Source organism: Dicentrarchus labrax, unplaced genomic scaffold, assembly GCF_905237075.1.
Source record: "Dicentrarchus labrax unplaced genomic scaffold, dlabrax2021, whole genome shotgun sequence".
NCBI classification, from domain to species: domain Eukaryota; kingdom Metazoa; phylum Chordata; class Actinopteri; family Moronidae; genus Dicentrarchus; species Dicentrarchus labrax.
The window spans coordinates 868,686-896,594 of record NW_026136721.1 but is presented as its reverse complement, the minus strand read 5'-3'; the positions used below and the strand labels follow the sequence as shown (position 1 = coordinate 896,594).

Below are 27,909 nucleotides of genomic sequence, written 5' to 3'. Positions count from 1 at the left end.
TTCTGCTTTTACTTGAAGCTGCTGAAGCTTTAAAGCTGAAGATGGAAATTTATCGAACAAAACACCACCTTAATAAAAAAGCCTGATTTGAGTCATTGTGGGAGAATCAGACTGTAGAAGGTCTTTATTTAAACAAAATGTCTTCATGGATTTATTGTGTGCTGCTTCTCCTCTGTGACATAAAACTGTGTTTAAACTACAGTTTCAGAGCTGCTCGGTCAGGTGTGGTGAGCAGGTAAACACTGACTGTGGCTGCAGTGTTCAGGTCTGTCACAATGCAGATTGAAGTGCTCCATCTAGTGGACACAAGCTGTAATCTCCCCCTCTGTGACCTCAAAGTACCTTCACACGCCGCCACCTTCCTTCGCCTCTTTTCTCCCTCCATTCATCAGCTTTCTTTATTCTCATCTGTTCTTCTTCACTGTGCAGCCATCTTTTTTTCCCTCTTTAGGTCACCAGTTCCCTTCTTCGTCCTTCTTCCCAAACCTTCTTTGTTTTCTTACACTCTCAGAGGTCACTGATGTCTTCTTCTTCTTCTCTCTCTCTGCAGCTTTATGAAACACTCGGTGGAGGTGTGGACTAATTTACTGCCCTGCTGCACACACATACACAGTCTATTTGTGTGGTCTGACATACGGGGGCACATTTCAGACTAAAGACCAGTTAATTGGGGACAAAAGCCGTGTACCCCGATTAGAAAAAAGCTGATTTCGGGGTCATTGGTTCAGGTTGGGGTTAGTCTCCAGGAAATGAATGTAAGTCAGTGTGTGTGTGTGTGTGTGTGTGTGTGTGTGTGTGTGATGGACAGATGCTACTTTAACGCAGTTCTCTCATAAAATGAACAGAGGTAGTAAAATATCATCTGCAAGAAGGAAAGAAGGAGGAACAGCAAAAGAGGAGGAAGGATGGAAGAAAAGAAAAAATAAAGGTTAGAAGGAGAGAGGATTTAAATCTGATCAGGAGCTTTTGATGCCTTTATTTCGATAGGACAGGTGAAGATAGACAGGAAAGGGGGGAGAGAGACACAGTGGCTGTTAATACTCGATGTCAAAGAGTCTTTAGTGTTTCAACTGTACAGTCAATGATTGATGATTGATGACACAAAATTAACTTTTGACAATATCTGAATGTAAAAATCAACTGTGACTGCAAATATCTGCAGTTCTGAAAATTGATGGCGAATGGAGAAAGTTCTCAAACTTTTGGCTCAACACTTTGTGCGGGAGACCACTATGATTGGTCAAATCTGCTGAAAGGTTGCAGTGACTGGACAAAATGTGGATTTCACAGGGATTGTTACGTTCATTATGTGAATGGTTAAAAAAAAAAACTGCAATCGTGGCTCCAAACTGAAACTCAAATGTCTATTGATGTTTATAGTCACTTATTTGACAATGAAACTGCAGGAAAAACTGAAAATTGCTTAAATAATTTCTAAGTTTCTCTACGACTGTTCCAGTGAGAATAAAGTCTCTAGTAGTTTGTTTCAATATCAGCCTGCTTACGTGGTCACGTTCGTTAATGCTGCGATCGTGCATTTATGGTTGGTTAGCAGCTAAAATGTGATGTTAGGATAGTGGGCAGAGGTCAGATGAATGGTGCGAAAACACTGCAATCGTGGCTCCAAACCAGAACAGCTGGGAAGGAAAAGAAGAAGGAGTTTTTCACCAAACTAGCTCATGTTCTTAAACCGGTTCAGTTCAGGAATAAACCTGCCTTCTGTGTGAACTGGGCATAATGGTGGTACTGGGAGAGACGGATACTGCCAGAGATGAGTGTGTGTTTGCTTTCACAAATAGTGACCTCAAACTCCCTCATATCCTCAACTACTTTTTCTGACCTTTCATAAAAGTGATAAAACATTGTAAAATCTGAAATAAGAATAATTGTTGTCCACTTCATCTGGGGTCTTCTAACTGTAACAACCACCAAAAAGATGGAAAAAGGAAAAGGCTGCTTGGTCAGACCTTCAGGTAACTTTTTACACAGCACACAAAGAGGAGCTCTGGTTTTATTTGCCAACATCCTCGTGTGTGTTTTAAAGTAACCGGACATTTTCCAGACTCAGACTTATGACACCTCAAAGCATCTGAGGTGATTCAGGGCAGCTTCCAACACACACACACACAGATATCAAACACATATGACTCTTCATCTGTGGAACAAACTGTGTGAATAAAGACCTCCAACACTCTCACTGCTGGAATAATGACTGAGTCAAAGATCTGTGTGCGTCTGTATTCTCTCTCTCTATTTCTTTATGTCTCTCGTCCAAAATTCCCCAGTGGTTCCTGGCAGTGTCGCTGTGTGTCAGACTCAAACTATTTGGTAGCAAACAAACATGATGACCTTTGATCAGTGAGAAGTGGTGGGTGTTTGAATCGTTATAGCGATCTTTACTGATCCCAAATATCTGCATATCAATTTCCAAAATCACCCATCAGTGTTTGAATTGATCTTCCTCCCTGGCAGCCATTAGTTTAGCATCCAAATAATTCTTCATGATCCCCAAAGTGTAATGATTTTATGTTTGTCACATAAAAACAAAAACAGTGAACTGGCTGATAATCAATGAATTATGAATTGTATAATTTGCTTTAATGGAAGAAAACAGTAAATTTAAAATCAGTTGTAACATTTGTTAAGTTAAATGACTTTATTCAGATAAATTCTGTTCTCACATTTTATTTACATTTGGAGAAAAGCTGCAACTTCAATTAACTGAATGAAATTTGTACAATTTACCAAACTTACCATAACAATAAATATTTGAGTTACTTTAACTCAAATCAAATATCTTTCCTTAAATTGTTGTTGGTTTAATTGGTTTCCTCAAACAGTTTGAGTTGAACTAACTCATCTGTGGTGCTCCGGGAACTTTACGAACCTCTCGTCCACGTTGGCTCAAACATTGAGGTTTATTCTTTACATTGGAAACAGTAGTTGCAAAGTTCCATTTAGTAGCTCTTCTTTCCATTTTCCATCATATCAACTGATCTGAGACATCGTGTGTTATTCATCGTTCATTCATAGGACTGAAACATCTTACCTGTTGACGCATTCAAGGACACCCCAGCATCTAATATGTGAGTCGGCTGCTGAACATCAAACTCTCTGGTTCCAGAAATTAAATCTATGGAAGCCCAAAACGGTCATGGATTCAAGCTCCAGAAAGCAAAAGGTTTCTCTGTGCGTGCTCTGTAGGGTGTGTTGGGCCATGTACCATGTAGACTTTTTATGACCTTTCTTCATTTGTGATTTGACTTAAAAATTAAAAATGGTATATTTATAGTTCTTGTTCTAGAAATATTGTTCCTGCGTTTTTGAACTGGCTGCCATTTACACACAGGGAGAAAGAGGTGGTTGGAAAACTCTGTCAGCTGTTCATGTTTTTCTCTTACATGCTTCAACCTAAAGTAATAATCAATAAGGAAGCATTTGTTGCTGCTTATAGACCTTCAGAAATCTCAAATTTATTTAAATATAGCAATTCAGAGCTGTATTACACCGTCATTTATATATTTGATTCAATTAAGTCCTCAGTTCCTTGTTATTCACTGTAATGAAAAGAGAAAAGTCTTGATGAAGTATGAAGCATAATTAAGGGAGTGGCTTTGACTGACAGGTTGGTGCCATCTCAGGCGGCTGTTTTCAGTAACCAGGCTTCATTTAGCCTCAACTCCACCTCTTTGCCCATTTTTGATTAGCCAGCGGAGTCAGGACTGCCAAGATGGCGACAACACTGATCTTCAGAAATGGACAGTTTTAATTACCTAACTTAATTACGCTGCGGTTGAGGAGGAACTTTCTGGCTTTAACAAACGGGGACAATCTACAGCCAGTCCAGTCCAACCAGTTTATGATTAATGCAGATGAAATATCAGTGATTCAGTGTATGAAGCAACATCCTCCAGAGCTGAAGTTTGTGCCTTTTAAGGGCATGAAATGTTACAACAGAAAACTGCTTAGCATTTTCTAAGTGCTATCTAATTTGTAATTTACTATAAGGTCAGAGTCATGTGGTCAGGCGGTGACTAACAATGTCAACACTGTTTACAATATTGGATTAAAAAAATGTGCATTAAAAGGAATCAGGGGTCACATTGCTTCTCAGGAATTTACACAATCTGTTTGATTTTTATTTCTTCCAGCTGACTCATCATTTAGAGAATTTAACATCTGACTCCATCTCATGTTTTCAGCTCAATTTACAGTCACTTCCTTTTAAAAAGTGCAGTAAAACACTTGTTCTCAATATAAACTTCACATTACAAGTCAAAAACATATTAAAATATTATGAGATGATGACAAACCACATATAAATAAATCAAAATAAAAACCTTGTACTGGATGTGAAGTGAAAACACGGCACATTAAAAAGTCAGTTGTTACTTATTAAACAGAGCAGTGTTGATGAGTTTAAGTGCCAGAGGATAAAAGCTGTGAGTATTAATGTTTCATAATATTAATAACTATGTAAACACATTGTCGTCAGTTTGGATGAATGCTTTCGCTGACGACTCCCTCCTTATTGTCTGTAGCAAGTTTTCAAACTGTTACCATACAAGTCTCAAATAAAAGCAGCTGTTAAAATAAAGGCTGCATGTGTCTTGAATAAGATCCAAACAATTGGGATTGTTGCGGCCTAAAATATCTGATTTTGTGGGAGCTTTTCTAAAACAAACTGCAATGCATGTTCTTAGACTTTTTTTGCAATGAAATTGTGGGAGAAAATAAAAAGTAAGTAAAATCGCTGTTTGGACGTCCTGCACAATCCGACTGATAAAAGCCACGATAAAATATTGAAGGCAGGTGGAATGAACTGCTGTCCCAGTTGTAGTCAACTTGCCAGCATTGTGAACCCAGAAATGTTGAATACCCCGAGGTTTTATGTTAAAAAATTTACAGTATGGGTCTGCAGTATTTAGAAACTGACAGAGTTAAGAATTAGTATAATAAGCGTTAATAATCAGCTATTTATAAATCATATAAATCATGACTGATCTGATCTTTCAGTATTCACAGTGTTTTAATGGTTTGGGCCGAGGCTTTCTGCCCACAGATGACTGACTGACTTTGCAGACATGGAAACTATAATTTCCAAACACCATCTCAGACTTTCAGAGAATCTGTCCCTGTCAGCCTAATTTCATCTGGATCTTACAAAACCCTCCATATCTGAACACCTCATTCTTCACGCTTTCCAACATCTCTCAGCTCATTTCAGCGCAACAAGGTTGTTTCTGAGCTCAGTTTGTGTGGCAGCAGCGGTCGAGTCAAAGGTCCTGGTTTTCCCAGTGCAGCTTCGGTCCTGTCACAGTCTGAACGCCCACTTTGGTGGTTTGGCCGGACCGTCAGAGAGCTCCACACCCACCATGACTCTGCAGGATGGTTTGTACACACACACTGATATTTGTACTGAGCTTGTCCTGTGTCACTGCACTTCATCATCATAATCACCGTTATCAGAGTCGTGTGCATGAGCGCGTCCGTCCTCTCAGTACTGACGCAGTTCTCAGAAACAGCACTTGTTGGTGAGGAGCGAGAAGTGTTGAGAAACCTCCTGACCGCAGCGTATATTTAGGCCAAACCGCCGTATGCAATCTGTCCAAACATGACAAGGAACAGGGGAAATTATGTGAGAAACAGAGAGGGTGGAGAAGGGAAAGACAAACTGTAGTTAGGAAACCATGAGGAGAATGATGTGGTTTCACAGCTGGGCACTCAGACTGTGTGAGAACACAAGAACTGCCCTTTTCTCTTGCTGGAAATGAAGCAGTAAAAGCCTCTCAGAAGGAAAAGGTCACAGGTCTGATCCCGACATCCAGCTAGTGCACTGTTACTACTAAAATATACAAGAGAGAGCAAGGGATCTGTCAGTGTGTAAACTAATGTCTAGGGGTGTGCACCAACCCAATATGTATCCAGATACATATCACTACGATACGATTAATACAGAACAATTCAATACGTTACAATCTGATATAGACAAAATGTCTCATTTCAGAATTACGTGTCATTGTTTGTTTATTGCTTCTCCAACAGACTTTCTGTAGTGATTACTCACCCAGTTGGAGCTCAAATGTGACTGGAAAGTGTTAATATCTTGTGTGTTCTTGCTTGTGCTAGCTGAATTAGCATCCACAGACTCCTCCCACCAGGTGAGTGTTTAGATCTGTCATGCTACCGCTGTTAATTGCTGTCCAACAGATCTTACAAATGGACAGAGTTTTGTCCAACTTTCCTTCCTTCTTATAGAATTCAAATGTCTTCCAAACTTTAGATTTTAGATTGGATGCTGCACTGTGAACATGAGCGCAGCGGCGATTTCAGACGCATACTGATGTAGTCCCAGCTATAATGTTAAAACCTGGGTTGGGTGAAATTTAGGTGTGCGACTCAACTACTTTTTCCTTTTCTACTTCCAAAATCATCCTCAATGTGTGACAAGTCACAACTAATAGAATAATGAAACTTATCAGACTCAGTGTGCAAGAGTTCTATTCATCTTGTGGTGAAGTATCTAATAAAAATTAAAACCAACTCCTCAGTAGCACAAAATAAGAGAATGAAATGTGGGCTGTTAAATATCAGGTCTCTGTCCTCTAAAGCTGTTTTAGTGAATGAATTAATATCAGATTATGATATTGATTTACTTTGTCTTACTGAGACCTGGTTGTCCCACGAGGAGTATGTTAGCCTAAATGAATCCACCCCCCCAGTCATATTAATACTCACATTCCTCGAGGCACTGGCCGAGGAGGTGGAGTAGCAGCCATATATGATTCGAGTGTTTTAATGGACCCTAAACCTAAACTAAATTATGATTCATTTGAAAGCCTTGTTCTTAGTCTTTCTCACCCAAACTGGAAAACACTGCAGCCAGTTCTATTTGTTATAGTGTACCGCGCTCCTGGACCGTACTCTGATTTTATATCTGAATTCTCAGAGTTTTTATCAAGTTTATTCCTTAAATTAGATAAAGTAATTATTGTAGGTGATTTTAATATTCATGTGGATGTTAACAATGACAGCCTTAGTAACGCATTTATATCATTAATAGACTCAATTGGCTTCTGTCAGAGTGTAAATAAACCAACTCATTGTTTTAATCACACTCTTGACCTTGTTCTATCATATGGCATTGATATTGAACATTTAATAGTCTTCCCACATAATCCTTTCCTATCTGACCATTATTTAATAACTTTTGAATTCATACTATTAGATTATAACCCATTAGGCAAAACTTCCTACAGCAGATGTCTATCTGACAGTGCTGTAGCTAAATTTAAGGAGGAGATTCCTTCAGTGTTTAATTCAATGCCATGTCTGAATTTAACAGAGTCCTATAATAACTTTAGTCCCTCTGAAATTGATAATCTTGTCGATAGTGCTGCAGGCTCACTACGATCAACATTAGACTCTATCGCTCCTATAAAAAGGAAATTATTAAAACATAGGAGACTAGCACCTTGGTACAACCACCAAACCCGCCAGTTAAAACAAATAGCTAGGAAATCTGAAAGGAAATGGCGCTCTTCCAAATTATCAGAATATCGCTCAATTTGGCAAGATAATCTTAAAACTTATAGAAAGGCCCTCCATAATGCCAGAGGAGCCTATTACTCAGCACTAATAGAAAAAAATAAGAATAACCCTAGGTTCCTCTTCAGCACTGTAGCCAGGCTGACAGAGAGTCACAGCTCTATTGAGCCACATATCCCCATAAACTTAAGTAGCAATGACTTCATGAGCTTCTTTTATAATAAAATTATTACTATTAGAGAGAAAATTCATCACAAACTGCCATCAACAGTTATCAGTGACTCTCCAAGTTCAGGGACTTTTGCTAATGTAAACTTAGATATATATTTCGACTGTTTTTCTGCTATCGATCTTCATCAGTTAACTTCAATCATTTCTTCATCGAAGCCATCAACCTGTCTGTTAGACCCGATCCCAACTAGGCTGGTTAAAGAAGTTGTTCCCTTAATTGGCACTTCTTTACTGGATATGATTAATCTTTCTTTATTATCAGGATATGTACCACAGTCCTTTAAAGTAGCTGTAATTAAACCCCTTTTTAAAAAGCCCACTCTTGACCCAGAGGTTTTAGCCAACTATAGACCGATTTCTAACCTCCCCTTCCTCTCTAAGATTCTGGAGAAAGTAGTCGCCAAAGAGTTGTGTGACTTTCTATATAACAATAGTTTATTTGAGGATTTTCAGTCAGGATTTAGAGTTCATCACAGCACAGAGACAGCTCTGGTTAAAGTTAATAATGACCTTCTGATTGCTTCAGACAAGGGACTTGTCTCTGTACTTGTATTATTAGATCTTAGTGCTGCATTTGACACCAGTGACCATAATATTCTTTTACAGAGACTTGAGCATCAAATTGGCATTAAAGGAACTAATAAGCTGGTTTAAGTCATATTTATCAGATCGAATCTTCAATAAATACTACAGTTAGTCATGGAGTTCCACAAGGTTCTGTACTTGGACCAATACTATTTACTCTATATATGCTCCCTTTAGGCAACATTATAAGGAATCACTCCATTAACTTTCACTGTTATGCAGATGATATGCAGTTATATCTATCGATCAAGCCCGATGAAATTAATCAATTATCTAAATAACAAACATGTCTTAAGGACATAAAGTCCTGGATGAGCTGCAATTTTCTGATGTTAAACTCAGAAAAAAACGAAATTCTTGTTCTTGGCCCCAAAAACCTTAGAGACTCACTGTCTAAAGATATAGTTACTCTAGATGGCATTAACTTGGCCTCTAGCACCACTGTCAGGAATCTTGGAGTTATCTTTGATCAGGATTTGTCTTTTAATTCCCACATAAAGCAGACCTCTAGGACTGCCTTCTTTCATTTACGTAATATTACAAAAATTAGACACATACTATCACAGACAGATGCAGAAAAACTAATCCATCCATTTGTTACTTCAAGGCTGGATTACTGCAACTCTTTATTATCAGGTTGCCCCAATAAGTCCATTAAAACGCTCCAATTAATTCAGAACGCTGCAGCACGAGTACTGACAGGAACTAGAAAAAGAGATCACATCTCTCCTGTACTAGCTTCTCTGCATTGGCTCCCTGTAAAATGTAGAATAGAATTTAAAATCCTCCTCCTCACCTATAAAGCTCTTCATGGTCAGGCCCCTTCATATCTTAAAGAGCTCATAGTACCCTACTACCCCACTAGAACACTACGTTCTCTGAATGCTGGGCTACTTGTGGTTCCTATAGTCTCAAAAAGTAGAACAGGAGCCAGTGCCTTCAGTTACCAAGCTCCTCTCCTGTGGAACCAGCTTCCAGTTGTGGTTCGGGAGGCAGACACCCTCTCCACATTCAAGAGTAGGCTTAAGATATTCCTCTTTGATAAAGCTTATAGTTAGGGCTGGATCAGGTGAGTCCTTAACTATCCCTTAGTTATGCTGCTATAGGCCTAGACTATCGGGGGGATTTCCCATGGTGCACTGAGCTACTCTCTTCCTCTCTCTTTCTGCACTCATTCATGTTCCATTAATGCATGTTACTAACTTCACTTCTTCCCCGGAGTTCTTGTGCTTTCTCGTCTCGCAGGTTCTTATCCTGGTGGAGCCTCCTGCCATGGTCCTGCTAGATTGCCATTACCAATACTGTTGTTGCTGTGTACCTGTCTGTCTGTCTGTCTATCTCTCTCTCTCTCTCTCTCTCTTTCTCTCTCTCTCTGTGTCTCTCTCTCTGTCTCTCTCTCTCTCTCACCCCAACTGGTCGAGACAGACGACCACCCACCTAGAGCCGGAGGATCTGTCCTAGGTTTCTGCCTTTTAACAGGCAGTTTTTCCTTGCCCTTGTCTCCAAGGTCTTGCTCATGGTGGTACTGTTGGGTCTCTGTAAATAATGTTATAAAGAGTTAGGTCTAGACCTGCTCTATTTGAAAAGTGTCCTGAGATAACTTTTATTATGAATTGGCGCTATACAAATAAAATTGAATTGAATTGAAGTTGCAGATTGCAACTAACTGAACATCACTCGCATCTGTATTTGATGACCTGGGAATGAGAACGGGTTGTTAAGTGTGAAGTAGGAACTATGATGGCTGCGATATTAGCGAAAAACTCAAATTCAGTTTTATTTGGATAGTGCAAATTCATAACAGTCGTTATCTCAGGACACTTTTCAAATAGAGCAGGTCTTGACCGAACTCTTTATAACATTATTTACAGAAACCCAACAGTTCCCACATGACATTCCTGACCATAGATCCTCCTCAGTGTTACACACTGGACCTTTGACTGTCAGATCTGACCATAAAAGCATTCAGAAAGAGCCTTTTAATCAACTGCTTGTATAAATAATTACAGGTAAATGTTTTAGTAATCATCTACAAGCCCATTAATCCTGTGTGACTGGGGTTTAAATCTGTATCAAGTTAAGATTTGTGGGTTTTTTCTCTTCATCACACAGGTACAAACTTTAAATCAGTTTTCTGAGCAGCAGTTGAAACGTCGTCTCCCAGGAGAGACACCGAGACATCAAACAGGAGGGGAGCAAAAAAAGGTAAAGGGATGTAAAGCAGTGACGCAGGAACAGGTTTCCCTCACCACCACCACCACCTCTTCATCTTTTTCTCCTCTTCACTTCAGCACACAGAGCGATGACTCACTGCAGGTACGGTCCACCTGTCTCTGTGATCTCGGCTGGCATCGATCGGCCGTCTTCACCTGTCAGCTCCCTCACATCTGCTCTCAGCTCGTGTCCGTCCCTCGACCTTTCTCTCTCCACCTGTTTTTTGCTACTCTTCTTACTTGTCCGTCTTTTTCATTTTTTCTGACTTCTCCCCATTTCTGTCTCTCTTTTTTCCTCTCTCTCCTCTCTTATTCACACGTCTCTGCAGATGATGGAGAGAGCAGAGGCGGAGAGAGCGCTTCTTTAGATCTCTTTAAGTTTCTAAAGCTCTTTTTGTCATCTGAGTTTTTCCTCTTTTACTCACTTTATGAATCATCCCTCCCCAGAGTCAGTGCATTTGTGCGTTAGCGTTTGACTTTTCTCTCTCTGAAGAGTTTGGAGTGCTTTACGTAACCGCTCTGTAAGCCCAGGTGTTAGCTGTGTCTGTGAGGAGTCGGAGGTTCAGGCCTTAAAGGTTCAAAGTGATGACGTTACACACACAGATCCAGGTTTTTATTGAGCCCCTTTGAGACTCTTTGAAGCCGTCAGACAGAGAAAGTTTACTCACCATCGACTGTCATCCTTTAAGAAAGTTCACTTGAATCTGAGATCTTGGACTTTCTTTGTGTTCGAACTGCAGCAGAAAGGAAAAATCTTTATTACAAATGAAATATTTTCTGGTGTATTAATCAGTGTTGGGCTGTAACATTACAGTAATGTAATTACTACTTAGAATTTAAGAATTGAGTGATATCTTTTTTGCATCCCAAATTTAATTTTCACAAAAAAAACTATTAATATCATGATCAGTGGTGGACTGGCCATCCGGAGCACCGGGACATTTCCCGGTGGCCTGGCCACTGAACTGGCCCGCTCGGCGATTGCCGATGGTCGGAATCAAATGCTCAGTTCGGGTTGTGCTTGATTTTTAAATAAACAATCCGTCGTGCCGCTCATTAGGGTATCTGCCTCGCTGAAGCTCACACAGACTGACACAAACACACCCCCTCCTCTCTTGTTCTGAGGCTCTGTCACAGCACTGCGGGCAGACACACACACACACACACCAAGTTGCGCCCCCGCCCCCCTCCTCCCTCCTCCAGCACCTGTAGTTCTACATGCTTGAAAAACCGAGCAAGATCGACAGCCCAAGAGGAAAGGTGGAGCAGAGAGGGAGAGGATTGAAAAGCTAAAAGCACTGCCCACAGATGCAGCAAAGTGCTGTAAAATAACTGACATGTTTGTCAGTAAGGGAGCAGGTAAGACATTAAACACTAGTGGTGACAACAGACACACAACCAGAGCCTATCCAGCTCGACTAGCTTAATGAGGAGGTTAGTTCCACTTTGTGGATGCTGATGGGGCTTAAACTGACTTAATAAAACAAATGTTTTAAGTTGTAACAAAGGATGTTGCAAATTTTAGAATATGGTTAATTAACATAGACACAACATAATAAATTATATGAATATTGAAATCTTTGTATTATATTATTTAATTTAACCTTTATTTAACCAGGTAAAATCCCATTCAATTCAATTCAATTCAATTCAATTTTATTTGTATAGCGCCAATTCATAACAGAAGTTATCTCAGGACACTTTTCAAATAGAGCAGGTCTAGACCGAACTCTTTAAAACATTAATTACAGAGACCCAACAGTACCACCATGAGCAAGACCTTGGAGACAAGGGCAAGGAAAAACTGCCTGTTAAAAGGCAGAAACCTAGGACAGATCCTCCGGCTCTAGGTGGGTGGTCGTCTGTCTCGACCAGTTGGGGTGAGAGAGAGAGAGAGAGAGAGAGAGACAGACAGACAGAGAGAGAGCGAGAGACAGACAGACAGACAGGTGCACAGCAACAACAGTATTGGCAATGGCAATCTAGCAGGACCATGGCAGGAGGCTCCACCAGGATCGACAAGAACCTGCGAGACGAGAAAGCACAAGAACTCCGGGGGAAGAAGTGAAGTTAGTAACATGCATTAATGGAACATGAATGAGTGCAGAAAGAGAGAGGAAGGGAGGAGCTCAGTGCACCATGGGAAATCCCCCGATAGTCTAGGCCTATAGCAGCATAACTAAGGGATGGTTCAGGACTCACCTGATCCAGCCCTAACTATAAGCTTTATCAAAGAGGAATGTCTTAAGCCTTCTCTTGAATGTGGTGAGGGTGTCTGCCTCCCGAACCACAACTGGAAGCTGGTTCCACAGGAGAGGAGCTTGGTAACTGAAGGCTCTGGCTCCTGGAACCACAAGTAGCCCAGCATTCAGAGAACGTAGTGTTCTAGTGGGGTAATAGGGTACTATGAGCTCTTTAAGATATGAAGGGGCCTGACCATGAAGAGCTTTATAGGTGAGGAGGAGGATTTTAAATTCTATTCTACATTTTACAGGGAGCCAATGCAGAGTAGCTAGTACAGGAGAGATGTGATCTCTTTTTCTAGTTCCTGTCAGTACTCGTGCTGCAGCGTTCTGAATTAATTGGAGCGTTTTAATGGACTTATTGGGGCAACCTGATAATAAAGAGTTACAGTAATCCAGCCTTGAAGTAACAAATGCATGGATTAGTTTTCTGCATCTGTCTGTGATAGTATGTGTCTAATTTTTGTAATATTACGTAAATGAAAGAAGGCAGTCCTAGAGGTCTGCTTTATGTGGGAGTTAAATGACAAATCCTGATCAAAGATAACTCCTGACAGTGGTGCTAGAGGCCAAGTTAATGCCATCTAGAGTAACTATATCTTTAGACAGTGAGTCTCTAAGGTTTTTGGGGCCAAGAACAAGAATTTTGTTTTTTTCTGAGTTTAACATCAGAAAATTGCAGGTCATCCAGGATTTTATGTCCTTAAGACATGTTTGTAATTTAGATAATTGATTAATTTCATCGGGCTTGATTGATAGATATAACTGCGTATCATCTGCATAACAGTGAAAGTTAATGGAGTGATTCCTAATAATGGGAGCATATATAAAGTAAATAGTATTGGTCCAAGTACAGAACCTTGTGGAACTCCATGACTAACTGTAGTATTTATTGAAGATTCATCGTTAACATGTACAAACTGCGAGCGATCTGATAAATATGACTTAAACCAGCTTAGTGCGGTTCCTTTAATGCCAATTTGATGCTCAAGTCTCTGTAAAAGAATATTATGGTCACTGGTGTCAAATGCAGCACTAAGATCTAATAATACAAGTACAGAGACAAGTCCATGGTCAGAAGCAATCAGAAGGTCATTATTAACTTTAACCAGAGCTGTCTCTGTGCTGTGACGAACTCTAAATCCTGACTGAAAATCCTCAAATAAACAATTTTTATGTAGAAAGTCACACAACTCTTTGGCGACTACTTTCTCCAGAATCTTAGAGAGGAAGGGGAGGTTAGAAATCGGTCTATAGTTGGCTAAAACCCCCGGGTCAAGAGTGGGCTTTTTAATAAGGGGTTTAATTACAGCTACTTTAAAGGACTGTGGTACATATCCTGATAATAAAGAAAGATTAATCATATCCAGTAAAGAAGTGCCAATTAAGGGAACAACTTATTTAAGCAGCCTAGTTGGGATCGGGTCTAATAGACCGGTTGATGGCTTCGATGAAGAAATGATTGAAGTTAACTGATGAAGATCGATAGTAGAAAAACAGTCTAAATATATATGTAAGTTTACATTGGCAGAAGTCCCTGAACTTGGAGAGCCACTGATAACTGTTGATGGCAGTTTGTGATTAATTTTCTCTCTAATTGTAATAATTTTATTATAGAAGAAGCTCATGAAGTCGTTGCTACTTAAGTTTATGGGGATATGTGGCTCAATAGAGCTGTGACTCTCTGTCAGCCTGGCTACAGTGCTGAAGAGGAACCTAGGGTTATTCTTATTTTCTTCTATTAGTGCTGAGTAATAGGCTCCTCTGGCATTACGGAGGGCCTTTCTATAAGTTTTAAGATTATTATGCCAAATTGAGCGATATTCTGATAATTTGGAATTTCCATTTCCTTTCAGATTTCCTAGCTATTTGTTTTAACTGGCGGGTTTGGTGGTTATACCAAGGTGCTAGTCTCCTATGTTTTAATAATTTCCTTTTTATAGGAGCGATAGAGTCTAATGTTGATCGTAGTGAGCCTGTAGCACTATCAACAAGATTATCAATTTCAGAGGGACTAAAGTCGTTATAGGATTCTGTTAAATTCAGACATGGCATTGAATTAAACACTGAAGGAATCTCCTCCTAAATTTAGCTACAGCACTGTCAGATAGACATCTGCTGTAGGAAGTTTTGCCTAATGGGTTATAATCTAATAGTATGAATTCAAAAGTTATTAAATAATGGTCAGATAGGAAAGGATTATGTGGGAAGACTGTTAAATGTTCAATATCAATGCCATATGATAGAACGAGGTCAAGAGTGTGATTAAAACAATGAGTTGGTTTATTTACACTCTGACAGAAGCCAATTGAGTCTATTAATGATATAAATGCGTTACTAAGGAAAGTGACTAAGAACAAGGCTTTCAAATGAATTATAATTTAGTTTAGGTCTAGGGTCCATTAAAACGCTCGAATCATATATGGCTGCCACTCCACCTCCTCGGCCAGTGCCTCGAGGAATGTGAGTATTAATATGACTGGGGGGGTGGATTCATTTAGGCTAACATACTCCTCGTGGGACAACTAGGTCTCAGTAAGACAAAGTAAATCAATATCATAATCTGATATTAATTCATTCACTAAAACAGCTTTAGAGGACAGAGACCTGATATTTAACAGTCCACATTTCATTCTCTTATTTTGTGCTACTGAGGAGTTGGTTTTAATTTTTATTAGATTTTTATGTTTAACTCCTCTTGTTTTTATTTCTTTAAATAATTTAGGTGGTCGGGGGACAGACACAGTCTCTATGGGGTTTTGGGTGGGGGACTGTTCTAAAGAAAGAGCAGAGAAGTGTGTAAGACAGCAGATCTGCTTCCTGGTCCCAACTCTGGACTGTCAGGTTTTAGAAATAAACTTCGCCATATTTCTAGATAAGAGAGCCGCTCCATCCAAAGTGGGATGGATGCCGTCTCTCCTAATCAGACCAGGTTTTCCCCCAAAAGGCTTCCAGTTATCAATGAAGCCCACATCGTTTGCTGGACACCACCTCGACAGCCAGCGGTGGAATGACGACATGTGGCTATACATGTCATCACTGGTCACATTGGGGAGGGGTCCAGAGAAAACTACGGAGTCCGACATAGTTTTAGCATAATTACACACCGACTCCACATTAATCTTAGTGACCTCCGATTGGCGTAAACGGGTGTCATTACCGCCGACGTGGATAACAATCTTACTGTATTTACGTTTATCTTTAGCCAGCAGTTTTAAATAGGATTCAGTGTCGCCCGCTCTGGCCCCAGGGATACATTTAACTATTGAGATTAAGAACATATTTGTTGTTATATGAACATAGCCAATGCATATAAAAATTGTCAATTAGTGAATTTGAATAGCTGGGAAATTATGGGTGGCTTTTGGATTTTTCTTTACAAAGGTGGAGAAGGGAGCAGTGTCATAATTTAAGTGTGATTTGAGTACAGGTTATTGCAGCACAACAGAAACATTTATTTTGTAGGGGAAAGAAACAGAAAAAGCTGTGTGTGGGCGCATGTGGAGCCTTTGCTTTATTATTTTACACTCTTACATCAGTAGGCGCCCAACCTAACTCACTCTTAGTGTTTTGCGTTAATGGGGTGGTGGTGGCCTGGGATTGTATCAAATTCCCGGCCTGAATTATAGTCCCAGTCCGCCCCTGATCACGATGATGTGAATTTTTGGGGGCTCTTTATCAAACAAACATGTTTTCAGTTTAAGCACATGTGCAGAACTACAGTACTTCATTATAATGCTGTTTGTCACTTTTTACTTTTATCAAAACATTGAAGCTCATTGCATACTGCAATTTGCCGTATTGCAGTTTTGATAATATTTTGATTAATTGTGCAGCCCATTATTAATTTCACCTGGAATTTAATGAACCCTGAAAAACATGCTGGCTCATGTTGGAGAGAAGCATTGTTTACGCAAATCCCATTGTTGCTGCATTGCATTCTGGTCCATTTCCTGTTCCCATGGTGTTTTTTATGAAGTAATTATATTTTCAACCCTGAATGTCAGCTACGAAGCCCTTTCCTCTTGGATTCTGAGAGACTGACACCAAAACTGGATGTTTTTTTGGCGATCAGCCAGCACTGAAAAGGCCACAGGCCGAAAATATTCTGGAAAAAGAGGAGGAGAGAGTATGAAGAAATGTTTAGAGATCTAAAATAGACGTGACCTGAACTGACTGCAGGTGTGTGCTGTGTGTCCAAACATCTGCTTTAAGCTCCTAATCCTCCTAATCATCCGAGCTCAGCCCTCTGGGTGGACTCACATACTTTCTTAAAGTAGTTTTCTAGTTTCACTTGTAGATAAAAAAGGAAACAAGCTGGCTGAGCAGAGGCACAGAGCTGGGAGAGTTCATTATGATACATTAAATCTGTAATTTTTTCAGAGAGATTGTCTGTAGCTGTTTGCCCACAACTTTTCTTTCTCCTCAGTTCTCTACCCAGCATGAAAGCTTTAACATTAAAGGTCCGGTGTGTAACACAGAGAAAGATCTATTGGCACAAGTGGAATATAATATTCATACATATGTTTTCATTAGTGTATATATAAAAATAATATAGGAATTGCTGTGTATTTGTTACTTTAGAATGAGACATTTGAATCTACAGAGGCAATGGGTCGCCTTTTGTGGAAGTTGCCATATATTTGTACAGTAAACCACAAACCGCACACTGGCTGTAGATCAGGCCTTTCACTAGACCTACCGGTGACCAATGACAATTTGTGAGCAAGTGCTGTCCTGTATTAAAGAGAAAGAATTAAATGTCCTGGAAAGATCCTTGAATATGATTTCTTAAAAAGATTGGGAACCTTAAGTCCTTAACTCTTTTGAAATGCAGTTGATGTAAACTTCTCCCTCCAGTAAGTTGCAAACAATTAATGCAAATTCAATCAATCCCAGTGAAATCTATGTGATCTTGCAATTTTGTACAGTCTTCGCAATATATCTGCATATTTGACCAGTTGTTGTAGTTTCCCATGAGATTCTCCAATCATAGCAGTCCCTCTGCACAAAACATTCAGCCATACGTCACCAAACTACTAGTGTTTTGAATTTTACTGGAACAAGCTGCCTTTCATTTTTTTATAAATTAAACATTGCAAACTATTTTTGCAATTTTCACTTACTCTTACAATTTCCTTGCAAAAAAAAGAAAAAAAATTTAAAAAGCTGCTGGTGAAACAGGCATTTTAAGTCGCAACAATCCCAAGAAAAACAGCCTGGAGGGACTGAGAAACTGACATTTCATTCACCAACAGTAGACAGTGCTCACCAGAGAAACAACAGAAGTGCTGATTTGTTTAAACACTTCAAAAGACCTCAGTTTACATTTTCCTGACAAGCAACTTTTGTGGTTGTATGAATAAAATGTCTGTTTTCTCTCAGTGGTAGGGACAGGGTAGAGTGACATACAGTACATTGCCCATGGACTGCACAGGCCTGCTTGCTGTTGAGTGGCTCCTTGTCCATCAGTAAGTTGTTGTTACCTTGATAATGATTCCTCTGCCTGTCTATGAGTGACAATTTGGAATGTAAACTATAGGACATCCAGTACGAAAAACATCAAGATGTATTCTGGATGATTTGTGGTAAGAGAGGCTCTTTAGATACGTGTAGCCATCCATGGCATGCAATACTCACAATACCTTTCTAAGCTAAAATCCCAATCTCTACACCATTTCAATTTCAATTCAATTCAATTCAGTTTTATTTGTATAGCACCAATACATAACAGAAGTTATCTCAGGACACTTTCAAATAGAGCAGGTCTAGGCCGAACTCCTTATAACATTATTTACAGAGACCCAACAGTACCACCATGAGCAAGACCTTAGCGACGGGGGCAAGGAAAATCTGCCTTTGAAGAGGCAGAAATCTAGGACAGACCCTTCGGCTCTAGGTGGGTGGTCGTCTGCCTCGACCCGTTGGGGTGAGAAAGAGACAGAGAGAGACAGAGAGAGACAAACTGACAGACAGACAGCCAGACATTTGACCTCCATTTTCTTTTCTGTCTCAGTCTGGACTACAGCACTGCTTGTAATGGGGTGGAGCGGCAGAGGTGTAATGCCACTACTGGCACAAACAAGAGATTGTTCTTGTAGGTCGAATCAAGAGGGAGTCTTCCAACCACAAGAGGAGTCCAAAGTGACACCACCATTCGTTCAAGCTGGAACCCAAGGGTGTCGATGTTTCATCTACCTTTCTGGTGGCAGCTTGGCAATCGTGCTGGGTGCCAGAGAGTTGCCTTGCAGGATATCAACTAAAGTCTAGAAGGCTTTTTCTCGAAGTAATCCTTCAGTTTTCATTGACTCCTTTAAGTTTTGAAGACCTCCTGACCTTCCCTCTGGCACAATCCATAGAGAAACATAACATCTTTAGCTCCACTACTGGAAGGACTCTTGTTTGTTCTGCCCAACACTCCCAGACTGTTGTGTAATAGACATTGCAACCTCTACGGGATGCTAGTAAGGCTTGATATTTTGTGTTGATCAGCACGACAAACTGAGGATACTCAGTAAAGGAACCTGAGCTCTTGTCTGTTGTAGTCATGAGTGTGTGCAGTACATGTCAGTCTGTGTGTGATGCATCTTTGTTGGCTGGCTGACAGCTGGATCTGAGTATATGTGTTGAAATCTGTTATATGAGCTCTGAGGCTGTTATGTGGTAAGTCTGTTTCAGTGTAAACTGCTGATGTCACCATGTATGCTGTCGTACTTCTACTATTGTGAGGACCAAACAGAGTTTTTGGACTACCAGACATTTTTGAAAAGTGAGGACATTTTTGCTAAATGTTTCTCTGTCGGGGCCTCAGTTCTTCCAACAGCTGTTTGAGGATTAGAACTTGGTTTCAGGGTAACCTACGGGTAGACCTAGGTTCAGCTCAAAGTCATGGTTAAAGGATAGGGAATTCTTTTAACACAAAAAGTGTTTATTCCTCTATTTGTTGGAATAACAGTGAAACAATGAGTCAGTCAGTTGGCAGAAATAACTGACTAATTACTTTAGATCTCTCATAAATAAACTCAATGGTCGATTAAAGGTCCATCAGTCTACCAGTGTAGTTGCAGAACTCTCTCGCTTCCCCTTCCCAGTGCAAAATGGAGAAACTATGGTGACCACGAAACACCCGTATCTAAACAGGAAACCCTCAACTTGGGAGTTGTTTTTGATCAACTTTCATCAGATCATTAAGAGTCTTGTTCAATTCACAAATTAGAAATATTGACAAAATCAAACCAATGTTTGCGTCAAACGACAATTCTCCACCCGACCTGCATCACACCCCCAAGATTACATAATGCCGCCCTTCAGACCAAATTTCACCCTTTTCTTTCCGAACATACCCAGGTAGAACAAAGAACTGTGAGTTTAACACAGACTGTTTCACCTTAATAATATTATTTGGTTGAGGTCTGTAAGAACATTTTAATATATACAGTAGGTCTGTATCTCAGTATTTGGTTTACTTTGGTTCACTGAAATAGTTCTACACTCTAAATAGTGTAAATTATTATTTAAACTTTGAAGATGTGAACACAGTGTATATTATTATTATTATTATTGATCCCAGCCTACACTGACAGAGCTTCAGTCTCTGATCAACAGCCTCATCCTGCATCAGAATGGATCAATATATCAGGAAAACTCATCTCTGTTCAATATTCACAGGAAATAATCAAACTTCCTGCAGTGATTGAGTTCACTGTTTGGGTTAATTGATCATTTGATCAGCTGTTATTGATACTGATCAATAGAATATGAAATAAACAGAATATATAATCAGTTTATATATTGAAAGAAAAGGACTACCTTAAAGAAAAAGGTCGGTGACCAGTGTAATAAATCCTCCTAAACTGGACCTATAAATGTAAATTATGTTATAATAAATATATATGTACAATTGAGTGTGTGTGCATTATGTATGCAGACATGTTCATACTCTGTTTCTTTGTGTGTGCGATAACGCAGACAGGTTATATAAATGAGACGTTTCTGTTTGTGTATCTGAGTCTCCATTGTTGCCTCTAATTGCTGCTTTGCACAAACAGTCTCAGCTGGAAACTCGTTTCCACCAAAGTTTGGTTTTTCTGTTTAATTTATCCTCCTATTTATACCCCGTATACTTCAGACTGTGAGTGGAGCAAACATGTTTGAATCCAGACAGAAAGCGAATATTCACTGCAAAACAACTTCAACACAAATCCCCTCTGCCTTCCTCTCTCCTCCTTTTCCAGATAATTCGCTCTAGATTTCTTCCTGTAAGCGCTCTGTTTAATGACTGCATGTGCTGAATTATTCATCCTCAGCTGTAATTTGACATGTGTTTATGTAATATTATGTATTTTTGATGACTTTATTTCACACTAAGGATTCCAGCTTTTGTGATGACTTTATGTAACACCAATTAAATACAATGCAACCAGTGTGTACACTGCAGTTTGTTTATGTGCATAAACGATTATCGCCCACAATGAAGCATGAAAAATAATAATAAATATAAAGTAATTAAGTAAACTGTATATAAATCGTAAGTTTGAAACTTAATTGAAATGAGGGAATAAGGAAATTGAATATTGCACAGTGAGAGGATGGATGGTCTCATTTTTCTGTGTTCAAGCAATAGTTGTCAATGTCTTGTGAGTTATATACATGGGCCATGTGTTGCGGAGCAGGGTAGTAATACTAGTGCTGCCCTCTAATGGCCGACTTAATCAATCACAGTCTTAGTGAAACACAAGAAGAACTAAAAAAAAAAACGACTTTTTCAAAATGTCAAAGCTCAAATTAAAACAATAAACTTATCAGACATTACACTTCTTTTGTTTCCACAATTTTGAAGTGTCAAGTTTTCCTGTATTTTTAAAGCAACATGCACCAATAATTGTACAGACTTGAATTTCCCTCGGGATAAAAAAAGTATCTATCTATCTATCTATCTATCTATCTATCTATCTATCTATCTATCTATCTATCTATTTTCCTCATTTACTAAATGGGACCATCATTTACTAAATGAACACCATGCTGTATGGAAGAAGACAGAAACTCATCAGGAAACTGTTTACTAAGCTCATAAATCAGGTGAGAAGTCGGCTCATTTCTCCACAAGACTGAATGGTATATGTTTTTATTGCAGCCAGTGGAGCTCCCCCTGGTGGCCTTTACATAGAATGCAGGTTGAAGACACTTCACAGACCCAGAAGCTCTGTCCGTTATATTTACTGTCAATAGTCTGCAGGCTGTATTTTATTTTGAAAATGGACCAGATTCTCTATGTTGTTTCTGTGACTGACTTCCTGTCGATCTGCTCTGTGCTGCTTGATGCGAGTTGCTCTTCTGAGACGCGCCATTTGTCAGGCGCGAAACGAAGCGCGTCACGACTGTGCCCGGTGGAATTTCGGGGTTAGGATACTCATGTGAACAAAATGCCGGTGTACTTCAGGCACTGAGACAAATTAAAACCTGCTGCACATGTTGGTAAATGCTCCTGCGGGGGGTGAATTACATGAACACACGGTTCGTCTCTCCGCTGAGAGCCGTTCAGCTCTGAGGAGAAAGTTACAGATAGTCTCCAGTTGCTTTTTATTGTGCCGTCTCTCTGGTCCTCACATCCTTTCTGCTCGACCTTACGTCTCTTTTGTTCTTGTTGTCTGTGTTCTGTCTCTTGTGAAGGATAACTTGGTGAGGAAAGATCTGTGATTAATGTAAAGACAGGTGAACAAAACCATCTGTGTGTGCGAGCCCTCCCTCTGACCACAACAAGGCCAGGGCTTTAATCCTGTTCTTTGATGACTGTGCAGATCAAACAGGACGCACTCAGGGCTGCTGCACTGTGGATCACACTTTCACTGAGGCATCAGAGCGGGTTGGTGGGGGTTATATCAGGACAGACTTCCAGAGAGAACAACACTCATATTTTTACTACGAGACAAACACCTTCGGCATTATTAGATAACCCAATCAAGTCTTTGACCGGTTCACTGGTTGCATTCATACTTAACCTTAAGAGGTTTATCTTTAGTTTGGTTGAAGTGAACTGGAGATTGAGGTGTGAACTGTTAAAAGAAAACTGATCAATTAAAAAAAACTTGTAATCCTGTTTAATAATCCCTATTTTTACCAAATGTAACGGTGATCTTATTATGTATTCTTTTCTGTAATGGATTACAGCCTTTGTTCATCTCATATCCTGATTATGGAACTCAGTTACATCCACAACCAACCTCAGACTTTATCTCAGACATCGAACCAAAAACCAAAAAGGGGCTAAAACGCTGACTCATATTTGGGTTTGAGGGCTTGTTCCTTCAGCACTCTTTACAGATTACAGTAAGCAGGTCCTGGATGTGTTTAGCCTAGCTTAGCATAAAGACTGGAAGCAGGGGGAAACTGCTAGCCTAGCTCCATCAAAGGATAGAAAGATCAACGAGAGTCGTCTTGTGACGGCCTAGATTCACTCACTCAGTTCAGTTCCTTTAATCGCTCATTCAGTTTTTGAGGCGTTTTCATTCGGACTCGATAAAACAAACTTTAGTCCCTTAATTTGTTTAATTTGCTGTTCATCCACTACCAAGCAGCAAAAACCCGAGCTGGATCTCTGGACCATAAACAGAACTGAACATAATTTTTAACTGTTTTTAACTTTGGAAACGAACTGGGACTAGAATAGAAAACATGTAGTTGAGTTGGATTATTTCTGGGATTTTTTTTGTTTTGGCGGTTATTTTGTTTGAATCTTGAAAAATATAACTTTGATTTTGACTTAAGAGTTTGGTGATTTCACTGTTTATGTGTGTATGTGTGTGTGTGTGTGTGTGTGTGTGTGTGTGTGTGTGTGTGTGCATCCTTATGGGCAGTTTGAGTAAAATCTTTTGAAAAACACAAAACAACCAAAAACTAGCCTGAAGATCTTAAAGTGGACATTAAAAGGTGCAGCTTGTGTCGAACTGTTAGTCTGAATCGTTGAATCTCACATGAAGTCACATTCATTCATCCATTTTACTGCCTGTGTTTGATGAATAACCGCAGTGACAGCACTACCAGCCCAGACGCCTTTGAAGCGCTCTGATCACACATTGAATGGTTTAACACAGATGTTAGGAACACACGGGAGGTCATGAGGTCACACACACACACACACACACACACACCTGGGCTTACATCACTCTGTGACCACTACAAGGTGTCGGCTGCAGTCACTTTCTTTAATGACTCAGCCGAGATCAAACACATGTTTCACACAAAATCACACACACACACACACACACACCCACCCACAAACATACACACAGATCTGATCTGTGCTTTGATGACTCAACACTCATCAGACACTCAAACACTACAACACAGAGAGCGCTGACATCACTTCCTGTCGCGTGTAACTCAGTACGTGTCATTAGTATGTCTGAACCAGCATTCCTCCTTAAACTGTGTATAAACTCTGTATATGGAGTTGATTCAATCAATAATCAGAAGCTGTCATACATTGACTGTTTATCATCCACTGTTTAGATCTTGGTGCTTTTTAACTGAACTGGATGAAGGATTTTAGTCATCTGATGTATGACTAAAATCTAATTATTTTTTGGGGCTTTTATTGCCTTTATGATAGTGACAGCTGAAGACAGGAAATGGGGGCAGAGAGAGGGGAAGACACGCAGCAAGGGGCCGCAGGTCGGATTCGAACCCTGGGCCGCTGCAGCAAGGACTCAGCCTCCACACACTGAGCTAACCGGGCGCCAAAACAGCGATTTTTTTAAGGTGGAACTGCTTTATTCAGTGTGTTTAAGGTGGAACTGCTTTATTCAGTGTGTTTAGTGGTTTTAATCAGCGGGTCTGTTTGTGTTGGAGAGGAGGAGACCTCTGTGGATCATTGGGCTCCCGGTAGAAACCTCCTGAACCATGAACACTGAAGGAATCCTAACCGGGAGAAGCTGACTGCAATGACGCCAATGGTGGTGAAGACAACAACTCCCATGATCCAACACTGCTTCACCACCTCATCACACTTCCTCTTTTCTGACTGTTTGAATGAGAGAGGCCCCCTAGTGGCAGAAATGACATACTGTACCTTAAATAAACTGAACTTAATAAGAAATAAACATGAATATAAAATAATCTTTACACACACGCTCAGATCCAGACAAACTTCTGACAGTCAGGACTGTGTGATGACGTCATCATTCAAAAGGACTTTTCCATGTTAATGATTGACCAAAAAAGAAGTTACCACACATCCAGTAAGTGTGTGTGTGTGTTTCCCAACACCTGTAAAATCCTCCAGCAGTGATTAGTCAGCACTGAACGCCCAGCGAGCTGTTTGTCCTGGCTCAGTGTGTGTGTGTGTGTGTGTGTGTGTGTGTGTGTGTGTGTGTGTGTGTGTGTGTGCGTGTGTGAGCAGTGGTTGCCACAGTAAACACACACACAGTGGAAGCAGACCTACAGGAGATGATTCAGCAGATACTCCCGTTTGAGGTGGGCTGCTTCACCACAACACACAGAAATACACACATTACTAATGCAGTAACACACTCAAATAAACGTCACACACCTACACATGAAAACACACCTCTATTCACACACACACACACACACACACACACACACACACACACACACACAGCTGGCAGCAGCATTCAGAGCAGGAGGTTGCCAGTTTGAATCCCTGCTGCTCGTTTTAACCTCAGTGACCGTCTGCGTTACTGGCAGCAGGTTTCATTGTGTCAACTTGGTAACACACAGCTCAGTAATCCATTCACCACAACATGCCAGCTGGAGTTTAATTAGCAAAATATATTCTGGTCTTCATCTGTTCTCTTTTACCAGATGCTCAGACTGTCAGATAAGGGAGCCCTGAGAGTGTGAAGCAGGTGAAACATATGCTGTATATGCACGGCTTTATACAGATATTGAACAAATTAAAGTAAAGCGTTCCCCCACCAGCCTGCAGAACAGCTTCAATGGTACAGATGATCAGAGCAATACGATCCACTATAGGTGTTCAAACAGCTAAATGACCCATAAAATCAACTTAAGACCCACTTAAACCTCTTAAAGGACCACCTAAACCGAAATCTCTTTAATGACCAAAAGAACCAGCCACTGGAAGTCAGTAATCACAAGAATCACCTACAGAATATTTATAACAAGAACCTTCTTTAGGACCACTAAAACCTCCTCAATTTCCTCTAAAATCTCCTAATGCCTCCCTAGAACCACTTCACTGACCACCAACACCTCCCAAAAGACCACTAGAACATCCTCAATTCACAGTAGAGCCACAAAAAACATCCTTAATGACAACTAACCATGTAAACGATCTGTAGAACCAGGTGAAGGACCATTAGTGACCACATTGCTAGAACCTCCTCAATTAGGATTAGAACCACCAAGAAGACATCTTGAAAACCCCTCAGTGACTACTAAAACCACCCAAAAGTAAAAACCGTAGAAGTATGACCAGAAGACCTTAAAGGAGCTCCTCTGAAACCGCTAGAACCCCCTACAGAACCCCAAGAACCTCCTCACAAGACCCCCTTAATAACCAGTATAACCAACTCAAGACAAAATACTTCTTAATGGCCTCTAGTGTTGCCTAACAAACCGCCAGTGACAACTAAAATGTCCCAAAGGACCACTAGAACTACTTACAGGAATCTTAGAACCTCCTCTTTGACCACAAGAACCACTTAAAAGACTTCTAGAAACTCCTAAATGACCATTTTGTTATATAATTGTCATAATTTCCTATAGAATGTTATATAATTATACATGATTTTCCTTTGTTTTTTATATCGACTTTATACATCAGCCACCGGCAGCCCTGCTCTCTAAATATCGGCACTGAAAACTCATATTGGTCGACCACTACTAAGTAATGAAACTACAACATACACTCGAGCATACAGACGGCATTTCTTTCCAGTAACTACTGATCAGCTTCCAGCTGACAGTGAAGATGAAGGAATGTTTCTGCCTTTTGTGGTTGGATGGGAGTTCAACTGAGACTGTAATCATGCAAAGAGAGGCCGCCAGACCAAAACCACAACACAGAGAGGGAGAGCGTGAGCAGGAAACTAATGAAGCTAATCAACAAGCAAGAACCAGAACCCACACAATCAGGACGTGTTTCCAAAACCGCACAAAACATCAGAGAGAGTTTAACCACAGCGTTATGTATTCATTCGTACCTCGTGGGAACTCGCTGCAGGTAACAGAAACCTGTTCACCATCACAGTCAGAAACAGAAAAAACGATTAACAGCCTCAGAGTTTCCAGCTCACTAGGAAACTCGCCTGTGGTTCTCCCACAATGCACCACAGCATCAACTACTGTATTCTTTAATTCAGAGAGAGCTGCTGCTAACATTTACAAGAACAGACTGGTAATGTTTTACATGGATACACGTGCTCTAGCACCAACTGTGAATCGGTTTGTGGAGTCTGGTTTTGAAGCCTTGAGCGTTATGGTCATCACAATGACAGTCGGAGCCAGTGGAGGTGACGTACTGCGAGTTGAGCTGCTTTCATTGACTGAGCAATTTTGTTGTCTGTAGTTGGAAACAATGACGATCTTTTCCATCGAGGACATCCTTCAGTGTCGTTCTTTGCTCTTCTACTTTCCAGTTCTAAAATTAACTGCTAGCAGCATCTATGCTAACCGCTTTAACAGCTGCCAATGTTGTTTTTGACCAAACGGTCACTGCTCACACACACCTAGCGTTAAACCATGCCTGTGTCTCATGCTGTAGCCGTTTGGGCTGAACCACTGTGATTGGACCCAAGTGCGTAGTTTGAAGACGTATTCTTGCGTTAACTTGCGTCTCAAGCTGCCTCGCAGGGTTCGGTACAACAGTGCCGATGGCAAACTGTCTATAACATAAGCTTCACATATATCACAGCAACAGAAGAGAAAAATAACCTTTAGTTTGGTGGACGACACAAGCAAAATGAGATTTGAAAACACAACATTGCATTCACAGTACATTGAAACTGCAAATAAATTAACTTGAGAAAGTCTTTCGGTTTCTGTGTTTGTGCTGCTCAGCTCTCAGTGTGAGTCTGTTAAAGTGTGGATGTGCCTGCTCTGTC

At 40.3% G+C, this 27,909-nt stretch overlaps 1 long non-coding RNA gene across 1 annotated transcript in view; it reads right to left on the bottom strand.

The window, feature by feature from the left end:
* Positions 1-12,206: 12,206 nt before the first annotated feature.
* Positions 12,207-27,909, bottom strand: part of LOC127355253 (uncharacterized) — a 55,026-nt gene continuing 39,323 nt past the window's right edge. Inside the window, exon 2 of the long non-coding RNA XR_007881708.1 lies at positions 12,207-12,603. This is a non-coding gene — a long non-coding RNA (uncharacterized LOC127355253). The remainder of the gene's footprint in view (positions 12,604-27,909) is intronic.